At 48.7% G+C, this 19980-nt stretch overlaps 1 long non-coding RNA gene across 4 annotated transcripts in view; it reads left to right on the forward strand.

Moving 5' to 3' along the window:
* The window catches only part of LOC106009043 (uncharacterized), a 69075-nt gene extending 60523 nt beyond the window's left edge, over positions 1–8552 (forward strand). For 3 of the 4 annotated variants that reach the window (XR_002393536.2, XR_015445995.1, XR_015445996.1), the window contains 2 exons: positions 194–326; positions 6744–8552. This is a non-coding gene — a long non-coding RNA (uncharacterized LOC106009043). Of the gene's footprint in view, positions 1–193; positions 327–6720 lie in introns of all 4 variants that reach the window. The other variant, XR_002393535.2, reaches the window with a different exon arrangement.
* Positions 8553–19980: the final 11428 nt, after the last annotated feature.

Below are 19980 nucleotides of genomic sequence, written 5' to 3' on the forward strand. Positions count from 1 at the left end.
ACAGCAGGTCTAGAAGGAGAGGAAACAGAGGGATGTAATTAATGCACCATTGATGAACTCAGCTAATTTCTTCCCCTTCTTAAGCCAGACCTGTCTCACAGTGCTGTCCAGGATGGGAAGTTCACAAACAGAATCTCTACAAAAAACAGGAAAGCAGCCCCAGTCACCCCTGTTTGTTTGTACCTTGAAACAGCTCCAAGGTGCTTCCTCTCTGCAGACACCACCTTCGAAGTCAGGCTCCTTGTTTAGCCATTAGCATCATGAACCTGACACCCTACCCTCTATGATGGGACTCTCCCCACAGCTGTGACTCCATGTTCATCCAGGTAAGAGCCTTATTGTATGATATTCTGATGAGCTGAAAGCTGTTTTGCTGTCCAACAGGTTTAAGAGCCTCCCTCAGGCAGAACCCAGTAGGTGATATATGTCCACACTTTATTTACCTGCAGACAGACAGAGCCCCTAGTTCCTCAGCCTGGTAACAACTGAGGTCATCCATCACTGGCTTGCTCCTTTTTGAAATTCACTGAGAAGCAGGCATCTCTTTGAACTCAGGCGCATAGTGCATTTTAAAGAGCATTTTCTGTGCAGATCCATGTGCTCGACCTTAGCTCCAAGCACAAGATGGAACAGTGTTTGAGCAGGCAGCTCCTGCGGCCTGTTTGGAATGCACATGCTGAGTTGTAAATGTGGCTGGGTACTCCCAAGGCCTGGGGAGGCTGTGGTTCAACATTGTGCCACTCACGGCTCAGTGCAAGACCCTGGGTGTGGGCTCTACAAAGGTGACAAGGCAGGTCTTCCCTGCTCCAGGCAGATGGCTAAAAGTATGCCTGGGAATAAGTAGAGAATGAGCCAAGGAGAAGTGCAAGTGGGGACAGAGTCTTGTCTTGTGTTGGGAGGCACTTCGGTTGGGGTTTGGTCCTGGCAGACGGTGGCTGAGATCCGATTCAACTTGCATGTCTGGACCAAAGCTGGTTTGCCTGCAAGACATCTAGGAGGAAGAACTTGGCTGGAAGGATGGGTTTGGTCTAAAGAAGGAGGTGGTGAAAGTTTGCTCCTGGCTGCAGAAATGACCCTGGGGACGTATGCATACCTTGGTGTAGAGGGAATAGCTGTCAGGCAGAAAGGAGCAAGGGCTGAAGAACAGAATAAGCCTGCAGGTCCTGAAGGCCCTAGGGCCTCACCTACCCTAAAGCCAAGTTGAAATTCCTCCCCAAGAACCTGGCCTTCTTCTCACTTTCCTGCCTCAGTGAACAGTGTCTCTGTCCATCAGAATTTACCAGCAAGTTCTCTCCCGTACCCTCAGCCTGTCTCCAACCCACGGCTTGGGTGCCTCTGCATTGTCCACGTTTTTCTGGAGTCGCCCGCCTCCTTGACCTGACTGTCCCCAGCACTCTGGTGCCTCTGTAATGTCCCTCTGCTCTATTATTCACAAAACTGCCACAGACGCTTTTCACCCAATCTCACCTCATCCCTTCTTAGCTTGAACCTTCAGTGGCTCCCCATTGCTCTTGGGATAAAGACCAGTATGGTCAACATGGCCTTCAAGGATCCACAGGACCTCCCTCAGCTGCCTAAAATGACACCCACTCCTCCTGCTTTCTGGGCTGCAGCCTCTGGAGCTCCCCTCCTCCAAGGTGCCCAGCAAGGGCCAGCCTCATGGCAGGCTCGTTGGCTCCCCTCTGCACTCAGCCCACATTTTTCCTCAGTAGCTCCATCCTCACCTTCTCTGGGGAGCTTCCCCGGGCTTGTCCGACTGATCCCTCACACTTGTGCGTGTTATTCTCTGCCTCTGTCTGCTCCCGGGCTATGTGCAGCCACGATGCTTTCACCCATGGGTGTGTGCTCCACACATCATGGGTCCTGAAATGAGCCTTGTAAATAGGTGCCGTCAGCTCCCTGGTTTCAGTGATGAGGGCATGGAGGATCATAGCAGTTAAGAATTGAGCCCCATGGAATCATAGTTGGCTGACTTGAACCTCTGCTCACACATAACTGGGCTGGAGCAGGCTCCTTCAGCACCAGCCTGGCCAGCATTTGGGGCTGCATGATTCTGAGTGGTGCAGCCATCCCTGGCTCCTACCCGTGAATGACAGCAGCCTTGCCTACCCCCTCCAGTTACTTACAGACCAAAACAATTGCCAGATGTTGCCAAATGTCCTAGGGGTACAAGACTGTCCATGGATAAGAATCACAGTGCTGGACTTTTCCTTACAGAAGGTCTATGATGTCCCCAAAAGCGAGGGTGGGCCCTGATTCCAGTCCCTGACCCTTGTCCCTTCTATGAACAAGACAGGTGATCCCCAGTGTCAGATATACCCAGTATCACATGCAGCCTCACTGCCCGTGAGCATTTTCTTTAGACTCTCTTTGTCTCTGGAGGGGCACGGCTCCACCTCTTTGCTGGTCTTGGCAGTGCCTGGTGCAGTTGACTAATAATGGCTTCTTGAGTGACTGAATGCCATGGACTACTGAGAGGGATTTCAAAGAAGGGCAAGGCTGCTGTGGTTGGAACTTTAGTCCCATTCATTGTAGAAATATCTACCAAGAACTTCCCGATTGCCAGGTCCCATATGAGGCTCTGGGGTCCCATATGAGGCCCCTGATGTCTGCCGTGTTGGCAAAGGGCCCCTGGGCCCAAAGACAATCTCAGGGAAGATACCAAAGCTGCAGCTCTGATGTGAGAGAGGTTGCGGGTGGGGGAGTGGGACTGAATCCTGATCAGAGCTCCCTTGTGTGGCTGTGGGTGGCAGTTTGGGCTGTGTGTGGAGCTGTCCCCTGTGTGTTAGAAGCTCTGAGTATTCTCTGTTCCATGACAGTTGCCCAAGTTGGCTCCTCAGCAGTCTGTCACTGTCCTTTGCCTGCAAGACCCTCAGTGCCATGGGTCTTGGACCCAAGTGGCATCTCTGTCTTGGATCACCTCACTGGGAAGCACATTTCTGTCACCCCGCCAGTCACCATGCCTCTGGAGAGCGGGGTTGAATGCAGGGATGCTCTCTCAAGAAAGCCTGGGAACCTGGATATGGAGACTCCTTCTTGAGATCTTTAGATTAACTAGTGGGTACAGGACATGTGAGAAGTTTTTGAGGGAATCCTGGAAGTTTGGGGCTGTTGCCAGGGTGAGGGGTGAGCCTCAGCAGGCCCCTTAAAGGTAATAGTGGAGTCCAGGGTGGAGGCTCTTCCTACTGAGTGCCCAACTCTGGGGTGTGCACTCTCTTAAGGGAGGGGAAAGGGATTCTGGGGTGAAGTCAGTTCAGGCCATGCCCACTGAGGCTGAGAAAGAACAACCTGGCAGGTTTATATTGATTTACAGCCCACCTACCTTGTCCCCCTGAGGTGAGGCTCAGTGGCTTTGATGGCTGGATGCAGGGACAGGGCCTCCTGGACTTTCCCTGGCCATGAAGGATGGATAGAAGAGAGCTTCCTGTGGTTTTGGTCCCAGCACTCCTAACAATGGCTCAGAGGGGTGGAGGGCCAGTGGCACCCCGATGACAAAGGCTCCATGGAAATTATTGCCTTTCTCGCTGGGAGCTGGGAGGCCTAGCAGAAGCCCAAGGGTCGGGGTGGGGTTGAGGCAAATTGGGTGTTCTGAGGTCCATTGCCACGAAAAAGGACAAAAAGCCTCTTGTGGAAAAAACAGTCTCGTAGGCTGTAGCCAAGCTGGGGCAGAGTAGCTTCTATGGCTCAGAGTCATGCTCTGGGATGTGATTCCTGAGGGCAACTTGGAGACAGAGGAGGGACCAGCTGTCCTCCTTAGTGCCAAGGTAGGGCCACACATCTCCCTGCCACCTAGGTGTGTGGCCGGGTCAGGGGCCAGCTGGAAGGCAGACATTCTAGCCTGATGTTCCTAGCAGGAGCCAGGATCCTGGAACTCCAGCAGAGAGAGGCAGGCATTCCATTTCAACAAAGTCACAACACAGGGTGAAAAACCAGGGAAGTGTGCAGGGAGGGAAAGAAGGTCTGCTCCTGGGAACCGGGGCTCCTCTTAGATGAGGGCTGGGTGGGCAACGTTCACCCCTCTGTGCTCTGACATATGGGAGATCCGTGGCGTGGCTGGGGTGTGGGGCAGGGACAGATGTGGTCATGGTGGCTCTCCTAACACTCTGCACACGAGACGATGGGGCCTCTAAAGAAACAGAAACCTACACACTCCTGGCCCCAGTGGCAGGTCGGAAACACATGATTTACATTGCAGGGAGGCTGTGGATAAACAATAAAGTTATTGTTTATTTCTGCTGCAGAATCTCCATGCATTTTTATTTTGGCTGCTGCAGCAGCAGGCCCTTGAAAAATAAATGCTGTAAAGGCAAAGGGAGAGGCTTGGGGGAAGAATCTGAGGAACATGCAATGAGGCCACTGCATGGCCCACCTTGACTCCAGTAGCTTTGCAGGACACTTAGGTACATATTTTAAAGTTACCTTTCCCCTCCGCACCATCCCCACCAGTCAGGGGAGGAGACAGTGCAAGGTCCCGTGGCTTGCACATGTGACCACCCAGCTAAATATCAGCTCATCAGTCCATTAACACATGTTAGGCAGGTTGGCCAGGGTTTCCTGACAGCCATGGAGGAGGGAAAAGGACAACCTAGGAGGCAGGAATGAGCCCAGCAGAGTGCTTGTACCATTAGGTGACCCTGAGCTCAGATGGGGCTTTGATTTTACACAGCAGCCCTCAGGACAAGAGAGAAGGGGAGATGCAGGCAAGGCTGGGACTTCAGGTCCTTCCAGCCTGATGCTCTGGCTACCTGATCCCCTTGGCGTTGGCATTGCCATGTTCCCTGCAGTTGGGGCTTAGAAAACACAGCCCCCCACACTGGACTGGCTCTCCTCCATGCATCTGCCATCTAGTTCCTGCTCTTGCTGTGATGGGCAGGTGGCATGACAGACAGTAGAGGCCAGAGAAATCACGAGGAGCCCATTTGCATTTATCAGTAAGGTCACATGGCCTGACCCACAACTGCATACATTGACACTTCCCTCCAGATAACCCAAAGTTCCCACATACAGGTAGGCAGAGGGAGAGACTGATTTCTATCACCACCCAAATTGCTCAATAAACAGACAGAATTCCCAGCCAAGGCTCCCCAGCCCCCCAAGTGGAACTCTTCCTTGAGTCTGCTTTCTCTGCAGGCAGCTTAGCTAATGTCACGACCCTCAGATTCGTTTTGGTGTCTCCTAACCACCGGTGTCGGCCCTTGTATGAGAATGAGCTTGGGCTCTGGCCAGTGAAGATTTCTGATAGAAAGCAGCACTTTGCATAGCAGAGTTCTTACCTCCAGACCTCACCAGGCCCTTCCAGACTGCAGCTGACTCCCACCCTGGCTGGCTCAAGCTCCAGTCCTTTTCTCTAGTAACTTACCACTTACTTCATCCAGAACCTGCCTGAACCACAGTTAAGCTACAATTCATGCAGAAAGATCCTAAGGAATTTTTGAATGGTCATGGTCTCGTATTCAACGTAGTCCTTGCAGCTATCTACCCTTACCAGTTTGAAAGTACTGCTGGGTTTTTCCACCAACCCCTGGGGCTGTCTGAAGAGGAGAGGGAATTTGGCTCCTGAAGTTCAAGGAAGGGAGGTCCTGTCGGTTGATTTGCTAAGAGGCCCTTGGTTCTGCCAGAAATTATGAGTTCCTGGGATTAGGGCAAGTGTAGTACTGATGGAAACCAGCACCCCATACTTCCTGAGTGGAAGGAAGCTTGTAGAGGAAAAGGAGCATTTATTCTCTAGGACCTGTGTCTGCAGAGTAGCTGCTGATGACAGGGGGAGCTGAGAAGGTGCCAGTGTGGGGGTGATTGTGGGAAGGGCTCTTCTAGTTGGTTCTCCTGCTGGAGGCAGTGTGGCAAAGCTCCCAGCACCTGGGTCCGTAGTGATGGCTCTTCTAGCTCCCAGGGAGACGACGTGTTGGGGCACTCCTGCTCTGCTGCAGTACCCGAGCCCATGGCCCAGAACCAGGGAGAGCTCTCACTCCCTCCAGGGCTTTACCAGACTCTCACCACATCCTATCTTCAGCTCACCTCCTGCGATGTGGCCTGGCAACCTCAGTTTACATCGAAAGCATACGTTCCAGGTGGTTCTCTGAGGTTGCTGGCCTTTCTCATGTCACAGGACCCCACCTGGCAAAGAACACAGAGTGGGGGCCAAAGAAGCCCTTCCTGAGCCCTGTGCACCCCTCAAAATCAAAGCCATTCGATTATCAAAAGAAAGAGCTCTCTGGCATGCTGAGGCAGGAGGACTGAAAGTGTGAACCCAGCCTGGGCAACTTAGAAACTTGGGGAGACCTTGTCTAAACAAACACGTGGCTGGCTATGTAGCTCAGTGTGAAGGCCCAGGGTTCAATCTCCAGATGAGAAAGGAAGAAAGAAAGAGAGAGAGAGAGACAGAGGAGAAGAGGAAGGAAGAAGAAAGAGAGAGAGAGAGGAAGCCAAGCACGGGGTGCCTGCCTATAATCCTAGCACTTGGGAGGCTGAGGCAGGAGGATAGTTGTGAATTCAAGGACAGCCTGGGCTACATAGCGAGACTGTGTCTCAAAAAACCAAAAAAAAAAGGGCCGGGGATTTAGCTCAGTGGTTCCGCCACCTGCCTTGCAAGCGCAAAGTCCCAAGTTCGATCCCCAGTACCAAAAAAAAAAGAGAGAGAGAGAGTAAAAGACAAGGTTATGAGTATGAGCAAACAGGTATCTGGGTCAGTGGGACCAGGTAAAGGCTCTCTCTTCCCTTTAGGCCTTCTCTTCCCCCCGTTGCAGGTTACGTGACCTGGGCCTGGAGCAGTTTGACACAGAGGATCCTGCTACCTGCTACTGTTCTGCTAGCTCGCATCCTTCAAGTTCATTACTTGCATGAAGACTTTCAGATGCCCACCAGCCTGCATAATCCTCTCATCCAACAGAAAGGAACACCCTGTGGGGCCAGCTGTCCCCCAGGTGCCTGGGAAGATTCTGCTAATGGACTTGGAGAATGGGCTCCGCTCGCTGAGGTGAATTAGGTTTACCTTCATTTGCCAACTCACTCATTTCTAGCCATTTTTTTGAAGTTGCTGGAGACACTAGAACCTTGCATGTCTTTGCCTGGTGGCTGACAGGACACAGCTTTGTCCTTTCCACGAGGCCCCCCCCCCCCCGTCTTGTGGAGACCCCTGTGGGAGTGGCACCCTGCTTTCTAATGGGTCTTGGGGAGCACTCAAGCAGCTGACGCATCTCTTAGTGGATGTCCTATATGCCTGAGGACATGTTTGCTTTTTCTCTCCTTCTTCCTTTCTTCCTTCCTTTCTCTCTCTTTCTCTCTCTATCTCCTCTCTTACCATTACTATATTTTAACTAAATTAAGAATCTGGCTGTGGAACTTGGCTTTTAAGGGCTTCTTAATTTTAAACTGAGTCACTAATACTTTAGAGTATTTTGCAGAATTCTTATTTTAAAAGGTGGTACATTGCCAAAGCAATTCATTTTCTCACTATGAAAAATTACGCAGGCGGCTAAAGTCTTCTTAATGCTTGAATCTGTTTTTCCAATCAAACTGTGCCACACTCCTACCACCTTAGTGAAAAAGTACACAAAATCCCTCGGTTTGATTACCTCCCTGCCCCAGGGATTGTAAAACAGTGTTGCAGCTCTCTCCTTTGCACCCCCAGGCCTGTTTTCGTTTGTGCCTGCTTTGCTGGTACCCAAGGTGGGAGCTGAGCACTTTGGAAGGGAAGAAGGGGCCTCTGGTGAGTGTGGTCCCCTGGGCACCCACGCCCCGGAGCCCCTCAGCCAAGTGCTCAGCAGCGTGTGGCACCCACAGGATCCCCGCTGCGAGCCAGGAGGCAACTGGGTCCCGTAGGATCCACTCAGTGAGCCTGTGAAGGACAGGGCTCTCAGAGGCCGACCTGTTGTTTTTACTGCTAAGGAGGAAGTTGGCAATGTTCAGGCACCAGCGTGGCTCTCTAACTAATATAAAGACCAGCTCCGGCTGCTTTTCTCAGCCTTTTGTAAATGATCTGTGGTCCACACTCCCCTCCATGTGGAGGACCCGGGTGTGCAAGTCTCTCAGGTCTCCTGCAGCGCCTGCACCCTGTGTCCTCGCACCAGGGATGCCTGCTATGCTCAGCTGCTCAGTTCCAGCTTGTAGAGTGTTAATCTCATTCCCTTAAAAACTTCAGCGGGGAATGAATGCCCATCACTAGCAAACTGGTTAAACAGATTACAGTGTGTCTCAGCATCATAATGCTCTGCAGCCAATAAAAAGAATGAGGCAGCAGTATATATACAGGTACGGAGTAAGTTGCAAGATGAATTGCCAAGTGGAAGAAAGCAAAGTGTAGAGCACTGTGTGTAGAATGTGCTGCCATTTGTTTAAGGAAAATCCATATCTATATATCTGCATCTGTATCTTTGTATATCATATCTTTGGAGGACTACATTGGGTAGGACAGTGACTTTCCTCTGTGGCCCTTTTATGCCTTTTGGATTGTTTTAAAACTGTATGCATATTTGTCTACTTAATGTAATAAATGAACAAAATATTAAAAACTTGTTAGTGGATTTGCTGTTTAAATAAAACCAATGGAAAATTAATGCTTTTATAAACGGGAGTGTCTCTTCTCTCTCATCTTTGGCTTAAAGTAAGAGCTACATTGTGAAGGAAAATGCATTCTAATTTGATTTCTAGTCAAATGTAGAAAAGTATAAATATAATTTCCAACAATGCAGAATCAACCAAGTTAAACTCATTTTTTTTAAGGACCAAGTTCATTACTGTGTCTCTGCCCATATTTCTTCATGGCTTGGGCCCATTTCATTTAGTGTTTAGTAGTGCGGGCTGGCAAGTTGGTACTGTCATCTCTGTTTTGATGCCCAAGAACACTCTGCCTGGAGATTTAGCCTGGGACTGGACAGGGGAAAGGCGGCAACTCAGAACTTGGAGACCAAGAAAGCAGTGTTGCACAGGATGAGCCAGGCAGGCAGGGGGAGGATGGAGAGCTAGGCCCGAAGGCACCTGCAGGTTGGAGACATCTGCTGTCCCAGAAGTCCTGCACTCAGACAAATGGTTGATCCATTAAAGAAAGCTAATCAAGACGATCAACCTGATTCAACACATGCTGTCTTTGGGCACAAAAGGGGTGGCCAGCTGTCCTGGATGCAGGTGGACAGGATGCTTACTGTCCTACTAGCCCCCTTTCACTCTTACCCAAGCAGCCATGTTTACTCCCACGGCAGAGGGAGCCAGGGAGTTGGATCTGTGAATTCATGTCTGATAGTGCCTGGGTTGACAGCTGTCATTGAACTTTCCATGAAAGCAGTTACAAATTAAGAGTGACAGAGGAGCTGAGGCTCAGTGGAAAAGTACTTGCCTAGCATGCTCAAGGCCCTGGGCTCAAATCCCCAGTGCTGGAGGGAAAAGGCAAGAGATTTCTGGAGTCTGTTTGCTTACTTAGGAAGCCAGCTCCTCACAGGTAATTTGTCTACATGATGTGTTAGATTTAGCTTATGGCTGGGTTGAACCAAGAAATGTAGGGCATTAACAATGGCACCTGATGTGTCCTAGGTCCATGCCAGTCTCTTTCCTTTTACCACATGACAGTTTTTTTCCCAACTATTAATAACAACAAATTCAGGAAGACTTCTCTTGGGCAGCACGTTTGGTTTTTGTTCATTTGCGCACCCACCACTGAGCATCTAGTAAGTGTGTGCCAGGCCCTGAGCTGAACACTGAGGAGACAAGGAAATAGTAGGAGTCTCCCCTCCTACCCAGGAGCTCCAGGGTCAGCAAACCAAGGTTCTAGGCCACCTCCAATCCTCCTGCTTTTGGAAGCGAAGCTCTCTCTGTGCCATCCATAGCCCCTTGGGTGCTCCCACAGCAGAGCTGAATGGATGACAGAGATCAGACATAAGACTCACAAAATCTAAAATATTTACTCTGGGCCCCTTTATGGAACCAGTTTTCCAGGAGGGAAACAGGAACATGAATGGGTATTTGGGATACACGGAGAGGTATGTTCTGACAGAGGGGAACACAGACAGCTTTGGGAACAGAGAGGAGGGGAGTTCAATCTAGGCCAGGCCCTTGCAATTGTTACTTAGTGGCCCTGGAAAACAGCATCCAAAAAAAATCCCCCACTTCCTACTTTCCTCAAATGCAAAGGTCTTCATGTTGTTTTAAACAAGAAATCAGATCCCTTGCAATCACTGGAGACTTTGGTAGCCAGTTAAAGGCTTTCTCTTCCCCTCAGAGAAGGAAATGAGTGATTGGGACTCGAAAATGATGAACTGACTGCTGGCTTCCTGAAGCTTCTAGAATGTTTCATGGAACTCAAGTGGTTCTGTGGCCTGTTCTGGAAACGCACATCATGAAGCCTGTGCCCCCGGTAAGTGGTCTGTAGTCAGGGTCAGGAGGATGTTTGCTGTGGGATTTTGGAGCCTGAAAGTCAGGCTTTGAGACCTTTTTCCCTTCCTTTTGTAGAGTGCTGACCTCTTACCAAAGGCCTCAGAATGTATCTTTAACTCCCATTTACACTCTAATTTGAAATGCTCTGATCGCATCAGAGAATAACACCAAGCTCAGGCAATGCACAGACCCTGCCGCTCCTCTGATGAATGCCCCGGCTTCCGTCTTCTGAGTAGGAGGGCTGCACACCATACCGAGGGGAGCTCTGCTCCAGACCAGAGCTTCTCCCCCCTGGCAGGATGGTGCGTACTCAGTGGAGGCCTCCCCTGTGCCCGTCTCAATATAGCCTTCTCTGAGAGGAGTTGTGGAGTGAACCACACAAACACAAACGATCTGGAAAAAAGCATTGAATGCAACCTCTACTTTTTTTTTTTTTTTTTGATACTGGGGATCGAACTCGGTACCTTGCTCTTTTGAGGCAGGCACAGTGCCACTGAGCTAAATCCCTGGCCCTACCTCTACTTTGTTAAAGGCAACAAAAATTGAAGCCTTGGGCAGGAGGGCCCGGAAGGACGGGTCTAAGAGTCCGCATTTCAATCTTCCATTCACTCAGCGGGTGTCGATGGGGCTGTTCTGCGTCAGACACTGGGCACTGGGGCTGAGCCTGCAGGGACACCCCACAGATGACACCCCAGAGGTGTGGAGGACCTGACACAAGTGGTCGGAGGCACCTGTAGCTGGAGGGGCAGGGACTACAATGAAGCAGTTTGGAGCTGAGAAAAGCAATAAATAGAGCTGGGGGAGGGTCGGGCCCAGGGAGGTTGCAGGGACCCAGAGTGAAGTAGGGCTGGAGCCATGAGGGCGTCAAGAAACAGCATTTGGGAAGAAGGAGCCAGGAACTCAGGGCCTTGGGGTGGGAGGGAGCCAGGCCGCAGGCAGGGTGGGAATTCTAGGTCATTGGGTCCCAAGCAGATTTCGTCCTGAGCCCTGGCCAGCTGATAGCACCTGCAAAACAGCAGGGAGTGGAGGCCCAACCCGGGGCCACTGAGAAGCCCATGGCTGGTGCTCACAGGGCAGGGGACTCAGGGGCCTCTGCTAGGTCAGGCATAAAGCTGGGTGGGGGAGTCTCATGAGAAGCACAACTTCTGGGAGGTAGGACTATACAGCGGCAGGACTCTGAGAGCCAGGTCTCTGGGCCCAGGAGAGATAGTGGCGGTCTCTCCTCTGCTGCTTCAGCTGCCCTAAGCTGGTCCAGGCCTAGTGAGTCCCATGAAAATGATAACAGAAGGCCAAGGGAGCTGGGAGAGGTGGCGTTGGACTTACAAAGGAGAATCAAGTGCCAGAAGGGCCTTGGGGTCTGTGCTGCGCTTTTAGAGAAGGGAAGACGGGCTCAGTGAGAGTTTGCCCTCCTTGCTTTCCACTTGAGGTCCTGCCCAGGCAGCCTCGAAGCTTGGTCCCGTCTGTCTGTCCTGTGGGTGTGGCAAGGAAGCAGCACACACCTACTGGCCATGCTTGTCAGGGAGTGGATCCTCTACCCGCGGCCTGTGGACCTAGTTCAGCGGCTCAAAGTGTTCAGGGGAAGTAAAATGGACCCTTGACGTATGAACTCAATTCATTCTTGAGGGCTGGGTGTAACTCAGGTTGCTCAGTGAAGGCTCAGGCTCCTCTCCACAGCCTTCACAGTCTCTCTCCTGTGCACAGGCAGCTCTCAGCATCCTCAGAGAGACCCTGGCCCAGGGTTTCTCAGCTCCACACAGGAAAGGACATTGTCTTGCTCCTTCCAGAACTCTTTAAGGGTTAAGTCTGTGTCCGAGACCATCTGGAAGCACAAGCGGCCGGCATTCGGGTCATGACGAAAGACTTTGGTTGTAAGTTAAAACTAAAATTCCAGCCATAACCCGTTGTTCATATATCAGGCCAGTCATAAATTGAGGGTCTACTGCAATGGCCAAGTGTTGCCTTGTCTGAAGGTTGGGATGGAATAATGGGCTATAATTAGTGGGTGCGAAGAGAGATGTCAGAGACCTGCAAACCTCTGGGGTCCACATGCCAGGGAGGATATGAGGTGCACGCACAAGGGCCCTTGCTCGATAAGCTTAGCACCCCGTCCCTTCCCAGGGGAACATTACATTAAGTGATTGCTTTAGTGGCCAAGTTGTATATTACTGCGAATGAACCTGGCTCCGACTTATCATTCACTTTTACTGTTTTGCCTAGAGAGGTTTTCGTGGCAGCTCAGAAAGCCAGAAATGAATAAGGAGAGAGGTGACATTAAAGGCAGGCATTTAGCAGAAGTGAAAATTAAAGAACTCAACCAAAATCAAAGCCTGGTAGTGGCTTGCCTGCATGAATGCTGAAATTAACTGCTCCCCTCTGGGTCCCTTCCCAGTGCTGGGAGGCTGAAGAGAGCTTCTCTTTCGACCTTAGTCTTTTGGCTCTACCCCTGGCTTAGGAGTTGCAGCTCCATTTTCCAGAGGTGGATACTGAGAGGTGGATCAGAGTAGTGCAATTCCTTGTCCAAGGTCACACAGAGAAGGAACGGTGTGGTTGGTGGAGCACATCTTCTCACCAGGTCACAGAGTCGACAGGGCCCCACCTCTGAGAGGGTGGAGGAGAACAGTGCTGGCAGGTGCAGTGGAGAATGGAGGCAAACACCGCCCGACTCACTGGGTGAAGGGTTCCACGCCGCAGGTCTCCAGAGAGGGACTGAATTACAGATGGGAGGCGGCCCTGGTAATCATAGCCTGAGTGCCGGGGAGCAGCTGCATGTGGGAAAGTATAGCCACCGAAAGAAATGAGGACGATGATAACAGACAGTACCTGATAGTTAGGGGCCCCTGCCCCCCACAGCACCCTGAGACACCTGTCACATTTCCAACACTGCCCTCGCCTGCTCAGCTCTTGCTCCAGCTCATGGCTCTTCTCAGAAGAGGTCTCTGAGGCCCAGAGGGCTGAGTCTCACAGAAAGAGAGAGCTCATTCCTCTGATGAGAACCGCTGCAGACCAAGGGGCTGTCCATCCTGGGTGAGACGGAAAGGTGAGGAAGTGGCTCATGTTTAGTACACACCGTCAAGAAGGCATCCAAAACCCTACACAGAAGCTCTATTCAGCATCTCTTTCCTACTCTGCTGAGACGCACAGGGGGTCCTGGCACAACCCTGGGAGGCTGGGCGGAACAGGGCCTCTCTAGTCCCAGGGCCTCTGCCTGGGCTCAGCGGCAGCCAGCGGACTGTCTGGGCCCTCAGCCTCGCTCTTCATTCCAGTAATTAGCGAGTCTCTTGCAAGTGCTCCAAGTCAAACTCATAGGGCATCCTTATGCCTACATATGATCTAATAAGGTAATCCTTTGCATTCTGTGCCATCTAATCAATAGGGAAAATACAGCATATTTATAACCAACAATCAGGCTTTCACTTCACTTTCCCTTCATCACTCATCAGCAAACACCCAGTACAAACCCCAACCCAAATCTGAGTCATTTCATCCTGTCAATCAAATCTTCCCGAGTGCAGGGGAGTTTCCACAGCACAGCTATGGTATTAAAAAAAAGTCCACTAAGGATGATTTTTAAATTCACACATCATGCAGCAAGATGGATTTCAGCATTAACCGGCAGCATTATTAAAAGGTGGCAGCTGTGAAGGGAGAGATGTCCTTAAGGGGCCGTGTGGGTATACATATTTATTGTGTTATCAAGTAATACAATCAAGCAAAGTAAATGAAGTCATTATGATTGGCTTTTTATTCCCTACTTGTCAGGAGTCATAACTGTACGACGCATACTCCGCCTCGATCAATTAGAAAATCAATACCTTGGTATTTGTGGAGAGCATCTCTTATAGGAAAAAATGAATGGAAATGTTTGGGAAACATTCAGGAAATCATTTAGCCCTCCAACAGCCATGCTTGAGAGCTGTCACTTCTCTTTATAGAGTCAGTGCTGAGACAAGCACTTTCTCATGAGCTGTGGCTCGCGTGGCTCGCTGGGGTGGCAAATGGTTTGTTCACCCAAACCACAAGAGTACTGGAGAGTGCGGGTGGGGTGAGCTGGTGAAAATCTCTTGCTCTCGCTGTAGACCACTCTGGTAGAGGAGGCTTCCACCCTGGGTAGGGTTGGTTTGTGCTTGCTTTGCATGGCAGAGCCAGTGCGTCATCTTGGGCCTCATGATTTTGGAGATGACAATGTATCATTAAGCCCCACTCATGGCCTTCAGTAATTACTCTGCTCTGTCTCCTCACCTCTGGGTTATTTTGAAGGAAATGCTGAACATCATGAATATGTCTGTGTAAATCTCTAAAAGATACAGAGTCTTCAAAAACAGGAACATGATCTCATTATCTCTCTCAAAAAGTGATCACTTCCTTCATATCAAATAGACTTTCCAGATTGGCTCATAGCTTTAAAAGAAAACTTATTCAATTCAAGATCCAAATAATGTGCACACGTTACCATGGGCTACTTGGTTGATACATCTCCTTGATATTCTTTCTCTCTGTCCTGAAACTGATTGGTTGAAAGATTGTCATCAAATGTTGTTGAATTTCTCATGGGTGAGATTTTTCTGATTGCATCCCATGGTTAAAATCGCAATGTTCCAGATCCTTCCTGTCTTCTTTGTTTATTAACTGAAAAGACTTTCTATAAAGAGACACTTATCAGTGACATGTGGTAGCACATACCTATAATGCCAGCATTCTGAGAGGCTGAGTCAGGCGGATCTCAAGTTTGAGTCCAGCCTGGGCAACTTAGAAACTTAGCAAGACCTTGTCCCAAAACAAAAATTAAAAAGGTTAGGGATGTAGCTTAGTGAAAGGCACCTGGTTTCAATCCTCAGTTCCGAGAGAGAGAGAAGGGGGAAGGGGCTCCCTTTACCAACTCTTCAGTTCTGATACTGATACATAGTTCTTACTTTAAGAAAGCAAACTTAGTGTTTGACATTTTTCTTTTTTTGTTGTTTTCAAAATAGCTAGTCAGTACCCCTGTATCCTTCTCAGGTACCCAGTGAGTCCCTGCCACTTCTGCCCACTGCAGGTACCATCCTCCTGCTGCCCTGTCTTGGCTCCAAGCCTTCACTACCTGGATCTGGAGCCATCTTCCCGTTGGAATCTCAGATCCACAGAGAGTCCTGGGGACACAGTGCCCCTGCAGAGCACCGCCCTGCCTCCACAGCCCCTTGTGCCCAACAGATTCCGCTTCGCTTTCTCTCTTGACAGTCTAACAAATTGGGTCTTGTTACTTATCCAATTTGCTAATTCATCAAATGGTTGTAATGAATTTCTGGGCTATAGGGGTGCTTTATAAAAGCAATAAAGCAAAAACAAATTAACAAACCCAACTCCCCACCCGCCCCAAATCCCAACAAGCTTCTCACCTCAGGGCCAGAAATTGCCACGTCTGTCCCTTGACTTCTGCTCCGTGATGGTCTTGAATGCTTCTGTCACATCTTTCACCCTGCAATTCAGCTGTGTTTTGTGGCTGCCCTTAATGCCATAGGGCAGCACATGGATTTCTACTCCCTTGTCCATATCGTCTGGTTGATTTATTTGCTGAATCTTCAGCAAGGAAAAGCAATTGCTGAGGTCTGGCTCAGATGCTTCAGTGTCTCATCAGTCTTATGATTGCCCCACATTTTCTATGCCTCAGGATGCCTCCTGCTTTCAGGTAAGCTGAACAACCTACTTGCTTACCTGCCTCTTCCAGGTAACCCCAAATCTTTAGACATGTTGCTGCAGACATGTTAGGTGATCCTGTGCCTTAGTTTCTCTATATGGGTGGATTGCGGCAGTACATAAAACCTCAGAAATGATTCGCCCCAACACCTAGGCCACCTTCATCTAAATAATTGGTCACTGTTGACACAATCTGAGAACACAGTCCAGTCCACCCAGCAAAGAAGTTTGCAGGAGAAAAATAAAGTTGATCCAACTTGGCCTTAAAATGCAAATAAAGATGAATGAGCAAGAAAGAGGAAGAGCAATGTATATTCTCTTAGAGCTGCCCAAGCCTTTCCCATCTTGGTCCGAATAGCACTCCTATTAGGCTAAGGCAATCAGGCACTGACATTCCCATTGTACAGATGGGGACAGGAGCAATAGCTGAACAGCAGTTATTTGTCACTAAACTCCTGGTGGCACGGACCACAGGAGAGCCAGACTTTGACCTGGGCAATATTTGTCTTGGGCTGTCTGAATCAGTGCAGCAAAGGTTCAAAAGTGTCACCCTGAGTCAAATTTGAAACCTCTATCCTACCCGTAGTCCCTGTCTCCCAGCACATACCAGTGTGTGGTTAATGGGTTTTTGTAAGAATATTTCTCCAGGTTTCTTTACACTTTCTGTATCGAATTCCTTTAGATTTCCATTTCTCTCTTTTCTCTCTTCCTCTGCAGGTGTCTCTCTTGTTTCTCCCGCTTCCTGGTGTGATCCAACCCTCATCTCTGGTGTTTGCCCCTCTTCTCTCCCTTTGTGCCTCCTCTTCACGTGCAGCTGTGGAGGCCACAACTAGCTTTGCCACTTGTGGATCACGACAGACTGACCCCGGGATTAAGTGCAGGACAAATGGCTGTTGCCACGAAGTGCCTAAAACCACGTGGCAGACAGGATTGTGGCCCCCAAGACCAGTCTGTTGTCAGAATTTTTGAAGGAGTTCCCAGCATCCTCCCAACGTAAAAAAGTCCTTCCCTTGACCCTGAAATCATATCCAACGTCTTAGTCATTCCGTATGATTTGGAAAAAGCATTAATAGAATACAGACTCAATGATCTTTAGAAAAACAATGAAGACAAAAAGAAAATCGCTCCTTCCTTTACAGATTACCCATGGAGAACCACAAGTACAGAAATACATTCAAATCTCATTAAATGGTTGCATCTCCCAGACTTTGCCAAGAAGCGGATGCCAATTTGTTACTCTGTGAGTCCTGCAGGTGTCTGAGTGCCTCTCCACATTGGCAACTTCAGATTGGGCAGGCAGTTGAGAACTCAGGACATGCCAAGTGCCATTTTAACCCTGCTTCTTTGCCAATCTTCTTTCTGATATTCCTCCATTTCATCTTCTTCTAATCATCCAGATGGTACTCAGCGAAGAAATATAGTTACCAGGTTCTGAGGTCTCCATCTAATTAAAAAATGCTTGCATTGGAGAGAATTTTAATTCATAAGCATTATTCTGATGGGGTGAAGAGGACTTTTGATAGATGATTTAAAATCCAAAGATTTAGTAAGATACCAAATTAAAAAGGATAGCTGATTTGCAAACAAGATTTCCAAATATTGTGTTCTGAAATAAAGGCCTTCTGCAATTTGGATTTGGGAAGTTAGAGCTTTCCTGTCTAAAGTGAGGCCCGCTTCTGTGTTCTTTTAGGAGTTTACCCTCTTCGTTTAGCCTGGACAAGATCTGTCTTCTTGAAAACAGACTGAGTTCTATGGGAAGTTGTAACTGTGTGTGGTAGAGATTGTTTTCATTTCCTTCATCTACTTCCTGCCTTTCCCCTGTATTCTGTCACATGTAAAATCCATTTTCTCTCATCCATCCATCCATCCATTCATTCATTCAATTGCTGGGTGCTGATGGACTCAAACTACATGTAGGCACTGAGCACGGCCCTAGCAGGGAGACATCAAAGTCTCCCTTCACCTGCCGGCATTTACATTCCACTCCAGCAGCTTGAAGGTGAAGGAAGCAGCTACCTCAGATCCCAGAATCCACCCAGGCTCTGCAGAGAGCGTGAGCCCCCGTCTGTGGCTCTGGATTTACACTGGAGCTGGGAGAGGGCCCTGGGAGGCACAGGACATTTTGGGACCTGCCGGAAACTCACAGTGTCCTTGAACTGCGTCCTCCCTCTCCTCTGAGGAGATCGTGCAAGGGTGGCTCCAGGTGATGGGGATGAACATAGCCCCGAGCAAGAGGTCGCTCCTTGTGCAGTGGCCCTTCTGGGTGTGGATGCTGCACTAGGCTAAGGCTTGGGTGCCCAAGACCATGCCGGAAGGGCAGCCATTGCCAAGAGACACAACCATTTCCCGTGTCTTCCAGTCAACTTTGTATTTCTCTTTGTGGCCGCTGGGCAGGGACAAGTGTTTGTGGGTGAAAACAAAGTACTGGTAGGTGTTTGGGGCGGGATAACACGGAGGGCATTACAGAGCTGAGGCCCAAAGACCTTGCCCGACTCAGCCCGACTCTACCTTTATTTTCTTCTTTTTTTTTTTTAATATTAAATTCTTTTATTGGTACATTGTAGGTATACAACACAATTACATTTCTCATTGGGAATTGTACCTTTACATGATGCATCTTGGTTCTTATTTTTTCCCCATTCCTAGCCCTCCATTCACCCCCTCCACCCTTCCCTATTTACAAAGACTTTATTTCCATTTTTTTCCATTTCTCATCATTTTTCCTTTCCCTTCTTTCCTTTCCCCTGCCTCTCCCACTGCCCCTACCCCTTTGGACCTTTTCTTCCTATTTTGCATTATCGATTATTCATTCTAATCATTGATGGTCTCTACTTCAAACTGATAGAAGCCATCTATGAAAAACCAACAGCCAATACCATACTAAATGGTCAAAAACTGAAATCCTTCACACTAAAATCAGGAACAAGACAAGGATGTCCACTATCAACACTCTTGTTCAATATAGTTCTGGAAACATTAGCCATGGCAATTAGAAAAGAAAAAGAAATAAAAGGAATAAAGATAGGTAATGAAGAAGTCAAATTGTCATTATTTGCAGATGACATGATAGTCTATATAGAAGTCTCCAAGAACTCCACCAAAAGTCTTCTAGACTTAATAACCAAATTCAGTCAAGTAGCTGGTTACAAGGTCAACACACAAAAATCAATAGCTTTCCTCTACACAAATGACAGACTCACTGAGAGAGAAATAGGGCAAATAATTCCTTTCACAATAGCATCCAAAAAACTGAAATACCTAGGACTCAACCTAACGAAAGAAATCAAAGACCTCTTCTCTGAAAACTATGGCACTCTGAAAAGAGAGATTGAAGATGATATCAGAAAATGGACAGACATCCCCTGCTCCTGGGTAGGAAGGATTAATATAGTGAAAATGGCCATACTTCCAAAACTGCTATATAGAGTTAATGCAATTCCAATTGAGATCCCAGCAGCATACTTCATGGACCTTGAGAAAACAATCCAAAAATTCATTTGGAACAAGACGAGACCCAGAATAGCAAAAGCAATTCTAGGTAACAGAGACATGGCAGGGGGTATCACAATCCCCAACCTGCAATTATACTACAAAGCTACTGTGATAAAAACAGCATGGTACTGGCAAAGAAACAGACCTGAGGACCAGTGGAACAGATTAGAAGATGCAGAAACAACGGCAGACACACTCAGCCATCTCATCTTCGACAAAGGAGCCAAACACCCTCACTGGAGGAAAGATAGCCTCTTTAATAAATGGTGCTGGAAAAATTGGGCTTCAACTTGCCAAAGATTAAAACTAGACCTATATCTCTCACCATGCACTAAACTAAAATCAAAATGAATTAAAGATCTAAGTATTAAAGTAGAAACTCTGAACCAGTTGGAACAGAGGTTAGGTAGAACCCTTGAAGATATCGGTGTAGGAAAAGATTTTATGAACAAAACC

This window comes from Heterocephalus glaber, unplaced genomic scaffold (genome assembly GCF_053883595.1).
Source record: "Heterocephalus glaber isolate CG9 unplaced genomic scaffold, H.glaber_assembly_v1.0 deba00001673, whole genome shotgun sequence".
In the NCBI taxonomy this organism is placed as follows: domain Eukaryota; kingdom Metazoa; phylum Chordata; class Mammalia; order Rodentia; family Bathyergidae; genus Heterocephalus; species Heterocephalus glaber.